This window comes from Tenebrio molitor, chromosome 1, assembly GCF_963966145.1.
Source record: "Tenebrio molitor chromosome 1, icTenMoli1.1, whole genome shotgun sequence".
Taxonomy (NCBI): Eukaryota; Metazoa; Arthropoda; class Insecta; order Coleoptera; family Tenebrionidae; genus Tenebrio; species Tenebrio molitor.
In genome coordinates this window covers 37,169,432-37,182,983 of record NC_091046.1, presented here as the reverse complement: position 1 = coordinate 37,182,983, position 13,552 = coordinate 37,169,432, and the positions used below count along the sequence as shown (strand labels likewise).

Sequence of the window (13,552 nt, the reverse complement as noted above, 5' to 3'; positions counted from 1 at the left end):
CGATCTCCCACTTAGCTGCATGAAGTTTGCTGCCACTGACGCCAACCGATTCAAATTCAAAACGCAAAACATAATTTTTGTTTTTTATTAAATGCGTTTTCAGCTTCAACTGTACACGATCTATCGGGTGTTTTTTTTTTTAATTTCACCTCAAAGTAGGCGTTAAAGAGTCGACTGTGAACGCACCACTCGTGTAAAAACAGCTGATAGCTCATCCTTGATAATCGACTCTTCAACGTCTACTTTGAGCCCTTTAAAAAAACACCGATACATATTCTTATTTTATTTTATATGTTTAAACAAAAAAGTAGTAACATTGTATGGAAGAACTCAAAATAATTATTGAAAGACAAAAATTAATGCAAGAGTTACAAAAATATGGTTATATGTAAGGACAAAACTTAAATAATCGAAATTAAATTAATTATAATCTGTTTCAAAATTAAAAAAAAAACACTGTTATTGAACAAAATGTGCATGTGCAACTGTCCAAATTTTTTGCAATTACTGGTTGCCTATGCACTGTGCTTGTAATGTAACTTTTAATTTGAAATACATATTAATCAAAAATACAAAATATATGCAAACAGATATTTAAATTATTCTATTTTTAGTTGAATACCAAAACACTTACAATAATAAAGTGTAAATCTGTTAATATTTATTTGAAATAGATTCAACTATTGCGTTCATTATTATTTGTACCTACACTATCTTCTAGTATCTAGTAGGTGCCTTCTAGCAATTTTTGCGTATATAATTATAGATAATTAGTTTGACAGCTATAGGCCCGTATTCACCAACGCCAGTTAAAGTTAACTGTAGGTTAAAATATACGAAAACATTGTTATAACAATAGGTAACTAAAGTAACGAAGTATTTTAACCTACAGTTAACGTTAACTGGCGTTGGTGAATACGGCCGTTAATGTTTGTTGGGATATTCAACCAATTTTTATATGTTTGATTGTTAGGTACTGCAATTACATTTAGGGCCGGTTGCACCAACGTGAGTTAAATTTAACTACAGATTACAATATACGAAAACATTGTTATGTTATAACAATAGGTAACTAAAGTAACGAAGTATTTTCACCTACAGTTAACTTTAACTGGCGTTGGTGCAACCGGCCCTTGGAGGTTTTAATAAAGTATTGTTGTGTTTTATATAAAAAAATCTTTTTTTCTCTACCGGTTAGAAATGTAGGCTGTCGATACCTCATTTGAGGTGAGAAAATTCAACTTTCTCGCTAAGGTAAGAAAGTTAATCATGAAATGTTTATGGTAAAACTGTACCAAAATACAAATGTCAAAAGTGTCAAAAGTGAAATAAGTTATTGATAAATGAAAGCCAATTCAATAAAACAAGTTGTTAGATCAATCATATAATCTGGAAAATAAACAGATAAGCTAGGTAGGTAAGTACTTCAACTTCTGGTTATATCAAATTTTCGAACAAACGTCAAATCTTCAAATGCGATGATAAGTTAATTAAACAAATAACCCAGCCTACTATTCAATTCTCAAAATGTTCGTTTTAATCAGGAATATAACCATCTTTTTTTGACTTTTTTCAACGAAGTTGCGCCGGTAAGGAAAAAAATAGTATTCAAACCTTGTTAAGAAAGTGCACTTGCAGACCTTAGGCACTTACAAACCTCGCCTGCGGCTCGGTTTATAATCTTTACGTGCGGTCTGCAAGAAAGCACTTTCTTACCTTGGTTTGAAATATACTATTTTTTGTTTGACACTGTCAGAATTTGAGAATTTTCTCCTGTGTGAACGGATTTTGATAAATGTCACAACTTGTCAAAACGAAACGTCAAGCTAATTTTAAAGATTTTAACCAATTTGGGGCCTTTAAGGGCTTCGTCTAACAAAAAAACGTTGTATTCAACTCCTTCGTGTGTAAATTGGGCCTTTTTTGGCATGAGTGGGCTAGTTTAAAACGCGAGTGAAACGAGCGTTTTAAAGGCCCACGAGATTAAGATTCAGTTAATAAAATAGTAGTTTATTTAACGAGTTCGTGTGTAAATTGGGCTTTTTTTGGCATGACTGGGTCAGATTAAAACGCTCGCGTTTTAAAGGCTCACGAGTGCCAAAAAAAGACCAATTTACACACGAACGAGTTGAATACAACGTTTTTTATTCGACGAGCCCCTTAAAGGCTCCAAATCGCTTAAAATCTTTAAAATTAGCTTAACGTTTCGTTTCGACGGTTGTGACAATTATCCGTTCACACAGGAGAAAATTCTCAAATTTTGACAGTGTCGAACAAAAAAAAATTAAATTAGTTTTTTTTACTTAAATATGTAAATTTAAAATACATTTTTTGGTAAATAAATAAGACAATAAGAAATTCAAATTTTACATCCTTGAGTTTGAATGAATGCACCAAAAATTAATTTGATGCTCTTTTGCAACACTTAAGTGAAAAAAATGACACAATGACATTAACATTATTGTAACATATTATACAAGCAATGGCTTTAAAATAATATATTTCATCAAATAATATGTACGTCAATTCTTTGTATGTACATACCCATATGGTAACTCAGCTTATTTCCCGGATATTATTAAAAATATATTTATATACCCACCTGTATGAAGCAAGTTCCTTTAAATTTACAATTTTATAATATGAATATTCACGAAGTATGTAACAAATGTTACTGATGAGTTAAAGTGGATTGGGGATCTTCTTTGACCGAGTTTTTACATGGCCAGTCATATATGACAGGAGACAGAAATTTACTTTAGCATGAAAACATGCCAAAATTATGCTATTTTTGTAACCAATGATACATCTTTTTGTATTGTCTTATCCAGACATCTACGACATACTTATCTTTTAAATTCAGTGAAATAATAAATGCCCTGTTTAAAAAGTGAATTGATATTAATTTCAAAAAAATCATATATTTTACACACATAATGTGATGTAGCATTACAAAAATGAAAGTACTCAAAGTAGAATTGTTTTAATTATCATTAATTTCTTTTTTAAAATTTTTTTTATTGGTAACCAATTTTGCTCATTTAAAACACGCCTGATCGTGTTTAAATCGAACTTTAAAAAACGCTCTTTTCCATGGCAACATCGCGCGTTTTCCATGGAAACATCACCAAACTCGAGAGGACCGGAGAAACGTGAAGTCTAAATATTAACTCATTTAACATTAAAAAAAAAATATCGCAAAGTATTCGTGGATAACTGCTCTTTAAAACACTTGCTCTATTTCGAACACTCCGGCTGCGCCGTCGTGCTCGAAAAATCGCGCGTGTTTTAAAGACCTTTTTTGTTCGACACTGTCAGAATTTGAGAATCTTCTACTATGTGAACGGATTTTGGTAAATGTCACAACTTGTCAAAACGAAACGTCAAGCTAATTTTAAAGCTTAAGCGATTTGGAGCCTTTAAGGGGCTCGTCGAACAAAAAAACGTTGTATTCAACTCGTTCGTGTGTAAATTGGGCCTTTTTTGGCACTCGTGGACTTTTAAAACACTCGTTTCACTCGCGTTTTAAAATGACCCACTCGTGCCAAAAAAGACCCAATTTACACACAAACTCGTCAAATGAACTACTATTTTAGAATTTGCGTTTATAATACGTCCATAAACGTCAGTCAGTAGGAGTCGTTTATGGCTTTATAAAAGTACACTGTACTTTAATGAAATTTTTATCAATATTTCAGTGTATTATACCAAAAAACTTCCAATATTAATGTTCAAACTCTACTTTTTAACATCTGTTGCAGATGTAGTTGCATCCGTTACCTTGAATTACCAATTAATACGAAATTCCGTAGAATTTAAAAATTTATTTTTTTTATTTAAAAATTAAAACAAGGGTGCAAATTCTAAAAAATAACATAAAAAACTGGTTTTATAAAGGTATTGGTGCACTCGTCCCATAGAAAACTCCCCTACGGGTCATTTTCTACACCTGGAACTCGTGCGCCAAATCAACCTTTATAAAACTCGTTCTTTAATATACTATAATATCCACTTATACTTTAATATACTATACTAAGGACAACGTAACATTTTATCTGCCCCGCCCATTTCATTTTCTTAGTTACCAATCAAATAGGTTGTTAAGACGATCTGATTTACACAGTAAAAATTTCTGACATTCGAATTGTCTTAATGACATTTTATTTTTTAAAACCTAAAACAAGAATTGTGGACTTGACAGCAAAATTCTAACCTTAACTTTTTTACGTGGCAAATGTGATGAAAAGTTGTACAGATTGAATCTGGCTTTGATTCTGATTGGTCAATTTTAGTGGGCGGAGCAGATAAAAAGTTATAACGGCAATACTATATTAAAAATTCTGGATTTAGGGAACACATTGATAGTTGAAATTCAAAAAGGTATATAATTATACTCATGTCATATCGTGAGGAAGTTCCTTAACATTGACACAGAACATAATATAAAAACACAACAAAGTCAAAATGTGGAGGCGAGACGCCGGTAATTATGTTGATTAGCACTGCACTATTACTTGATAGTATTAGGGTGTCCAGAAAGTTCTGAGCGTATTTGTGGTATTGTGTTTCTCAATATAAAATAAATACAAAATCAATTGGTAATTTTTGTTAGTTTTTGAAAATATGAAGTACACTTGTCCATAAACAATTTGACGTATCTCCATTAAATAATTTTTAATTGGTTACATTCTGGTAATTAATTGTTTACATGGAAAAAGAACGAAATCGTAATTTAATGTTATATGAATTTAAATGTAGACATTCAGTGGCAGCAGTCACAAGAAATATATGGAGAATTGGAAGTGCGGGAACGGTAAAAGAGTCTACTTGTCGGCAATGGTTTACGAAATTTCAGAATGGAAGAGCCCATCTTCTATTGTTAAGGAATTGAGTTTTTGGGACATAGTTGGTTGGAAGTCGTTGACAATAACAGCGAATATTTACTTTAATTGTTGTTTAATTTTTTAAGAAATAGATGTTTATTTATTTTTATCTAATCCCGTGGGATAAATGACACTTATCCCACTCATTTGAGTGGAATAAGGAACTTCATTACCGGACGCATTTCATTACTCCACTCAGTGGGATAAGTGAGCTTCATTACCCCACTCAGTGGGATAAGTAAGTTATTATTCCACTGAGTGGTGTAATGAAACTGGCGGAAATAAATAAGATTTACCTTTTTTTTTAATTCGGGGCGGTCTTAGATAAAATTTTGTACATAACACGTGGGCTAAAGCATATTACAGGAAACTCGTGTGATTACAGATGAACTCGGGCTAACGCCCTCGTCATCTGCAATCTTGACACTCGAGTCCTGTAATATTGCTTTTATCCCACTAATTGTGTAAATAACTATTATCTATTTTTCTAAAAAACGCTCAGAACTTTCTGGACACCCTAATAATATCCGTAATAGTGTATGTTTTCCGGCAAAATTGCCGTGCCGCCGGGTGGTGGAGGGAAATTACAATAACATCAAAATCATTAGGTACCTATATTATGTAGTTAGTCGGTCAGCGCTGGTAGATTCGCATTATAAATTAAAACTTTTGAAGTTGTTTCTATTTTCTGCACTAACAAAATACAATATAATACAAATTGAATGGAAACTTTTAATTAATATTAGATATTTTATACGAACCTATAAGAAATCGTAATAATGCGGCTAGTGTTTTGGGAACTGTGGAAAAAGCTCAGAACTTGAAGACGTTTTTTATTTGTTTTAAAATTTTGTTTAGTTGTGTAATGTGTAAAATTTTCAAATATTGTTGTAAACAAAATAAAATTTACCTATAAAAAAATATTTGTTGTTCAAATTGTATAATTATTGCATTCATATGTAATTACATGTACCCACCACACTGTACGTATAAACCGTAGGTTGAATATAAATACTTAGGGGGTTATTCACGAAACTTAGATAATTTGCAAAGCGTTAACGAAATGGCAAACACAATGCTTCAACAATATCAGTTGTCATGGTTTGGAATTTGCAATGCCTTATCGAGCCTTATCGTGTTTTGTGAATGACCCCCTTACTATTTAATGCACAAAACTTACATTTATAAAAAATAAGCTACCATGTTAAAATGTATTCTCCCTCGAGCAATGGTTTTAATGTTTTATCATTATCTCCATTTATAACTGTACACGCATTCTTGTCGCAGAATACCTATATGTTAACTTAATACTTAGCAACTTAGCCACTCTTAATCATGAACATACTAGATTTATATGTATCTATAAATAATAAGAAAGTGTTGTTAAATATTTTTTTAAACTTTAACCTATTATAGCTAATTGTGTAACTGACTTAGATTACATGACTAGGTTCATGTACCTTAACAATACTTATAAAAAACAGAAAACGTTTCAGTAAATAATATATTTTACTACAACAATTTTATAAATTGCAATAATTAAACTAAAGTTTAAATAGAAATAGAAATATGTATTTAATGCTCAATTGGGAACAACACAACATTGTAAATTAACACAAACTGGAAGTGTGCACAGTTTTTTGATTTTCATTTTTTATTATCCTTAAATCTTGTCTTTGTTGTCCATTATTACCTAATAATAGGTAATTCTCGTAAGTACGTACCGAAAGAGAAGTTTCGCGCAGAATGCTAAAAAATTCAATCCATTGAACAAAATCGTGAGAAAAGAAACCAGTCACCACCAAGCTCATAATTTACCTCTTCTGAATTATGAAAATTACAATTACTTATCACTTAGCTGCTATAATAAATTATAAAGACTTTTCAAGAGCATGCGGTATTCGATGTGTTAGAATACACACATTAAAACTTATTTAAATTCTTTTGTAAATAGATATTTCGTTTTTTAATGTCTGTGTATATGCAGTGTACTTCTACCCACCACAACTAGTTATGATCTAGTTAGAGACACTAACAAAGAATTATAAATTATTGTTATTGTTATAGCTGCTAATCAAGCACAGTCCTGTTGTGTATAAATATAGTGGCACAAATAGCGGTAGTGTAATTAATTTTCCGAACGCGAATTAGGAAGGATAACAGACTGGAATGCGCTCAAACAATAACGTACAATTTTGTACGACACGAAGAAGGAGCATTACTTTTTCAGAAGTGTCAACGCTAGGAAATATTAATCAGTAATAATAATATTGTTTCGTATAAAAACATCGTCTTCTCTACCGCAGATTTACCATCAGCAACGATTATTTCGTTAGTTAGTGGCTATTTTTTATAGTGAAACTTATTAGAGCGGGTGAAAGTGATGAAAATCCTAATTTTACAGCAATTTATTAGAAGGCGATTAGTTGTAAAAAAAATGTGAATAAATTACTTCATATAATATTTTTTAAATAATTTTCATGGCTCTGTAAGCCGATTAGTTGCAGTTTATATAATGCTCGAGGAAAAAATGAATAAGTTCGTGTTTCCGTAAATTAAGAAGCTAATTGAAGTAAAAGTGAGAAGACACTTAGAAATCGATTGATAAATAATTACCATAAATATTTAATTAAACCTAATTTTATAATTGGGATATCTAATTATGCATTTTTAAAAATTCCAGATTTCTCATCCAAATGATTTCGTTCAATGCGTCACAAATAATTTTTGCTTTCGAGGATGTAATTTGCAACACAGTTCACCCAATAATATTTGTTTGAAACGTATTATCTCATATGTCAGACGTTACGGTAGTAAGTGGGGCAACCTGTATGCGAATGATGCCACCGGGAGAAAAATACGTGCAAAACACTTTTTTTCAGAAAGTTCTTATTATATCAAAAACTGTAAAGCGAATTATTTCGAGCAGAGTTCGAAACTTGAAATTATATTCGTCAAAGTCTATGACGATAGAATTTACGTTAGTCTAATACACACGATAACAGATTTTGGCAGATTAGCACATCTCGCATTACCCTCAATCTACTTTTTTACCTTAACTCGAAAACCACAACTAAACAACGAGATTATCACATTCTTAAGTAATTAAGCGTCTGTTAGTAATTAATAATTAAATAATAATTGTGCGAACCCGCTATACCTGCATTGCATCATTTGATGCTTCCACGATTAATGTGGTAAATGTGATTTTAAAAAAATCACTTTCTACTTTCCACCATCCATCTCATCGGTAGATGAGGTCAGCCCTCGAGACACTAACATGGTGTCATTGTTACAAATTGCTACTGCTACACTTTCCCACGTATCATTTTAATTACTTTCTCGTTTCATCGAGATAAATCCTAATTTCAAGTTTATGTACAAATCCTTGCTATTAATCATTCGTGCATGTCAAAAGAAACTTGTGGGAACTGGTATCAACATGTATAACACTATGATTTTATTGAAGATTTTCCGGAAGTAGAAACGTGTTTTGTTAGTGATATTTTTTATCGCACAGATAACACAACATTTTACTCTAGCTCGAAACGCATTGTGTTGTTTTCGACGGGTTTGGTAATTAATGGGTCTGTAAATGTCCTTCTTACAATACCTATGTGTTGTTCTCAAACACTTCCGGTGTCAAAAACAAAAGATGAGGTTTATCCGTACACAAACACCGAGATTTATGTTGGTTTAGGTGAAACGTTTTCAAAACTGTAAAATATCACTTCCGACCAAGATTTTGTAATGTTCACAGTTTTGAAGTTGCTGCGTTGCATTAATGTTAAAAAATAATTAATCGTCTCTTGGTGTGAATTAATTATTTAATTTTACACTTTACATGTGTTCACTGTACATTTATTTGGAACAAGGACACGATTAGGACGTAATTAATCCATTTTACACAATCTTGGCATAATTTTCAACTTAGATTCGTAATCTATCCATACCGGGTAAGTCAAGAACTCGTCATTTTATAAATTTGGAAAAGTAATGTATTAAAGTACCACTTCTCAAATTAAACGCCACTTTTATCTAAAAATGACTGCACATAAATTGCGTTGAACTAAAATCTGATAAGAATTTTGATACGTCTGTCATTTTAGTAAATTATTGATTTCTTTCGTACGAGTATAGGTATTGAGAAGTTTTTCGAAAGGCAGGAAAGATTAAGATATTAAGCTCATTGTTACCTATATAAGTATAATTTTTTTAATTTTGCGTTTACAATCCAAGCGGGTGTCGAAACATAACCTGAAATTTGGAGACTCAAAAACTTGTAAGAAATTCATATTTAGCAACATCTAATTGAAATTAGTTAAAATTAAAATAAACGACACCTCTAACGCAAAGAACGCTTTTTTTGAACGAGTAAATTGACAGCAAAGCAGCAACAGCCTTAACAAAGTAAGAGTTGTAAAAAGGCGAAGGGAACGCCAAACAGCTTGAAAACCTTCAATTTGACAAACTGACACATCAGTCATAATGACAATAAAGGGGCGCTTGCATTGACTTTTTTGAAATGTCAGAAATTTGCCGGCCTAAATTTATTGTCCGCCATAGTACATATGTACAGTTGCGGAATTAAAATTTCGGGCAGTATTTTTCTGTCACTTCAACAAAATCTCTGTAAAGCACCTTCTACTGTCATCATGACTGACATTCAAAAATTAAACTTTTCTGTGTCAGTCACCCAATCAATTTTGAATTTTGAGATTTCAGTTAGTTGCACTGAGTGTAATTAAGTCATCGCTTTGATATGTTGCCTACACGTTATTATGCCACAAATGACAATTTTTGAATGCCAAAAAAACAAAAACATGACAAGAGTAAAAAATAAGGTTATTAACGTAAAGGTTGTTTTAAAGTTTATATCATGACATTGACAATAGTGCCCGAAATTTTAATTCCGCAACTGTACCTACATTAAATAAATTTGACAATTCAGGTCTACAATGGATGAGCTGTATTGTCTTATTGATCTTTATTTTGAAGCTTTCATTTAATTGTATTTAATTTTTGACAATGTAAATGTGAAAAAACTAGATCGATGTCATACTGAGTACTGCACCGCAGAACAATGACTCCGGATGTCTGCAAAAGGATTTTCCAAAACAGACTCCTACGTACGAATTCGATGACTAAGAATGAAACAAATACTTGTCCTCCTTTAAAATGCCGTTGAAGTATCAACACAGAAAAAAATATTATAAATTTTAATTCGCCATTCTGTGACACCGATTGTTGAAAATTCTCGCCAACTAAAATGTATACCGTAAACCTCTGCCAGGCATAAAACACAAAAAAATGTAACATTATATTAATACCAACTTAATTATCGCACATATATTATATTTCTGTCACAGAGTAACTGGATGTTTTGTAATTTTTTTCTGTATTACAAAACTGTTGTATTATAATACATTATTAATTTTTTAGCGTCTGCTGTCTCTTTAATTAATTATCTTGTCAACATGCTAAAAATTATCAAACAATCTAGTTTCCAGACGGATTTCAACATTTTCAACACACAAATGTTCTGTGTATGGTCTATTTCCCTTGATAATGCGTCTGAGCGACGTCGAATATCATCGCCTAAAATTTTTGTGGGGTGAGGTAAATTACCCGTCTTGTGTTTAACAAGCGATAAATCGAGAGATGTTGCAGGTCATGGTCAAAGTTTTATTACACGGTCTCTATTGAAGGTTTCCTACATTCCTAATGCATTTATGCTGCCCACTATGGTTGTAAAACCCACTTTTGTTACCACTGACACCCTATACCATAATTCCAGACTGTACGTGTTGTTGCATATTCAGAATTAACTGTTCTCGGTGAAGTGACGTCGTCATAATTGCAATGAAAAATTACTACAAATAAAACTACAAATTGGCCAAGTAGGGATTTTATCGTACGCTGGGATGGTTTGTGACATGAATTATGCCCGTCTCGACTGCGTAAAATGTTAATTTCAGTTCCAATGTTGTTAATTAAGTGGGATCGTTGTGGATATTATTGTTAAAAATCGATCTTTGGGAGATAACGGCTCATAAATAAACGGTACAATAGTGAAGAGTGAGAAGATATTAAATGTAATTTCAACGAGTGGCTAACAGTTAAATTTTTCACTTATACGGATTGATTATCGTTCCAATTGCTTTTTACAACATATCTCAAGGCGAGAGCAGAGATTTTGTAAAAATAATGCAAGTACGTATTGCAAAATGTTATTTTATAACGTACGATGTATCATAGCAGATTATCAAGCTGCAATAATTATAAAAAATTATCTTTCCATTGTTGGCTTATATCCTGAGTTTCGGAATATAATTACCTTGATGATATTTCTGTTAAATTGCCTTACAGATTTATAGCCGCGAATTTGTTTCTTCCGGTATGAGGAAAAGTAAAATGTATGTAGTAAATGTAAAAAGTAAATTATTTCGGGAAATTCTCGAGAAATTTCACTTCGTACGTGAGTCAAGTTCGGCCATAAAGCATGGAGACGCCACAATCTGCGGAGATTTTAGTGAATCAAATTAAAATTCTTGAAAATTTTTGTAGTAGATGTTCGTCACAATCAACCGCTTTCTCTTCGACGAGAAGCTTGTAGAAATTGACGTACATTCCGGATTTTTGATGGAATAAAATGATTTTTTATACTTTCATTTTTTTTTTAATTTGGAATAAACAACTCTGGGAAAGATTGTGTTTTCCGTATTATGTCTGGAGGATTAGTAGATATTTCAAGAATTTTAAGTAAAAAGATATAATGTGAGACATTCCTAACCTTATCCACGGGCACGTCTGCTTTTAAAAAAACATTAAAAGCTGATGTTACAATTCGACCAGGTAAAAAAGTAACAGCTTCATTGGGTGCCACTTTCTACAGTTTTTATAAATCGAATTACAATTTCTTCAAATTATAACGTGTAATAGCTATAATTTACTGCTAATCTAGTGTAAATTATACCGGTAACAAGAGATAATTGTCGCCTAGTGCTGCCAATATTCAATTTAATTACCCTATGACTCTGAAATAATAATTATCGTAAATCAAGGAATTGTGTCTGCATATTTAGACGTACATTCTCTTTTTTTTTTAAGTCATGAGATTACTTTAGAAAATATCCAGTTACTCTTCCTGCCTTAAATACCTCAACTAGATTTTGCTTAAAGTAAACGTTAAAAATAACATTTAAACCGATTAACAATAATGTATGTAGTGTAACGTGCAATTTACATCTGTTTCGTTTTAAAGTACCATGTGGGACCTATTGTTCTTGATCGAGGGTAGATATACTACATTTGCATTTAAATAGTAATAGTTTTTATAAACTGTACATGTTCAATATAATCTGATAAAAGAGTCTACCGAATTTTGTATTGTTCTAATCAGGACAAAATTTTCTCAAGAGATATTAATTCCACCCGTCGACAGCCTTAAATTCAATAATATTCTATTTTAAATTATTCACAGCAAGTGATCTTATCATATAGACAACAGAAATCTTATATAAAAATGACCTTCTTGTAATTGCGTTTTACGTTGCTACACTTCAGTAGGTAACGAATGTTCAAAAAGATATGCTTAAGCAGGCCGTGGTTTTCTCTCTCTCTCTCTCTCTCTTTTCAAAATAGAGGTCGTCTTGGTAAGTTTTCAGATACATCACTTTGATCATACCTCATTTTGCTCTGGTAAAAAACGACTTCTGGAGCACGTCCTATTTCCACTACATATTTGACAGTTGAAGCTACACAATACGTTAACGGAAACAAAACCAAGCACCAGCTGACTTTAATATTTAATAAATAAATCTCTTCATTGGGCGGTGTTCGTTAGAGACATATACGTATATATATATACGTACTTACGGTAAGTAACCTCAAGCAACTTAATCAAACATTTTAATCATTAAAAGACCAAAATATTTAATATTAAAATTATTAATACATTTGTTTTTTAACAAAATCTTTGTCTGTTTGGAAAAATTTTGGATGATAATTATTTCTTTGAATTGAGTAATGAAGCACCTACCATGTGATAAAAAAATAGCCATGAAAGTTGTCTATGAAAAACAAAAGTCGTATAAAATTCTTTTTCGAAATGTCATCCATTACTGTCATTTTATTAAGCACTAAACAGAAGCATTATGTGTTTTACAATTTTCACAAGGTGGTTTTTACTTTAGACCATAAAAATTTTATGTACGAATCCTCCTTTGTGATGAACAAGCGCCAATGCTCTGAGAACAGGTATCCATTTACATAAATATTGTATGAATTAACCTAAGACGTTGAATTCTATTTTTCATAAGTAATTTAATTTTGATGATATTTTTTTTAAGTTTCAGATATCTATTTCCATCTAGTTCTAATATAGTTATTTGGATTACTAGTCCAGAAAATGATATTTTGCGAGTGTGAGTTGTATTGCTTAGCCGCGGCGGCAACACGAGCACTCGCAAAACATTTTCTGGACGTGTAATCCACAAAATTTTTCATGCCGACAAATTTAAATCATTTTTAAAAAGTAAAAAATTATTATTAATTAATTCAACCAAAGTAACTTCTACGTCAAACTTTCTTGACATTTAACAACCAATGCTGCCAGCCCATTCTCTAGCAAATTTTTAACCAAGGTCACTTTTGTAAGTACTAGGCCG

General features: G+C 31.7%; 1 protein-coding gene across 1 annotated transcript in view; it reads right to left on the bottom strand.

Annotated features, from left to right (window-relative positions):
- LOC138122113 (cytosolic non-specific dipeptidase-like) overlaps positions 1-13,552 on the bottom strand; it is a 203,971-nt gene that overhangs the window by 28,209 nt on the left and 162,210 nt on the right. The window lies entirely within an intron of this gene.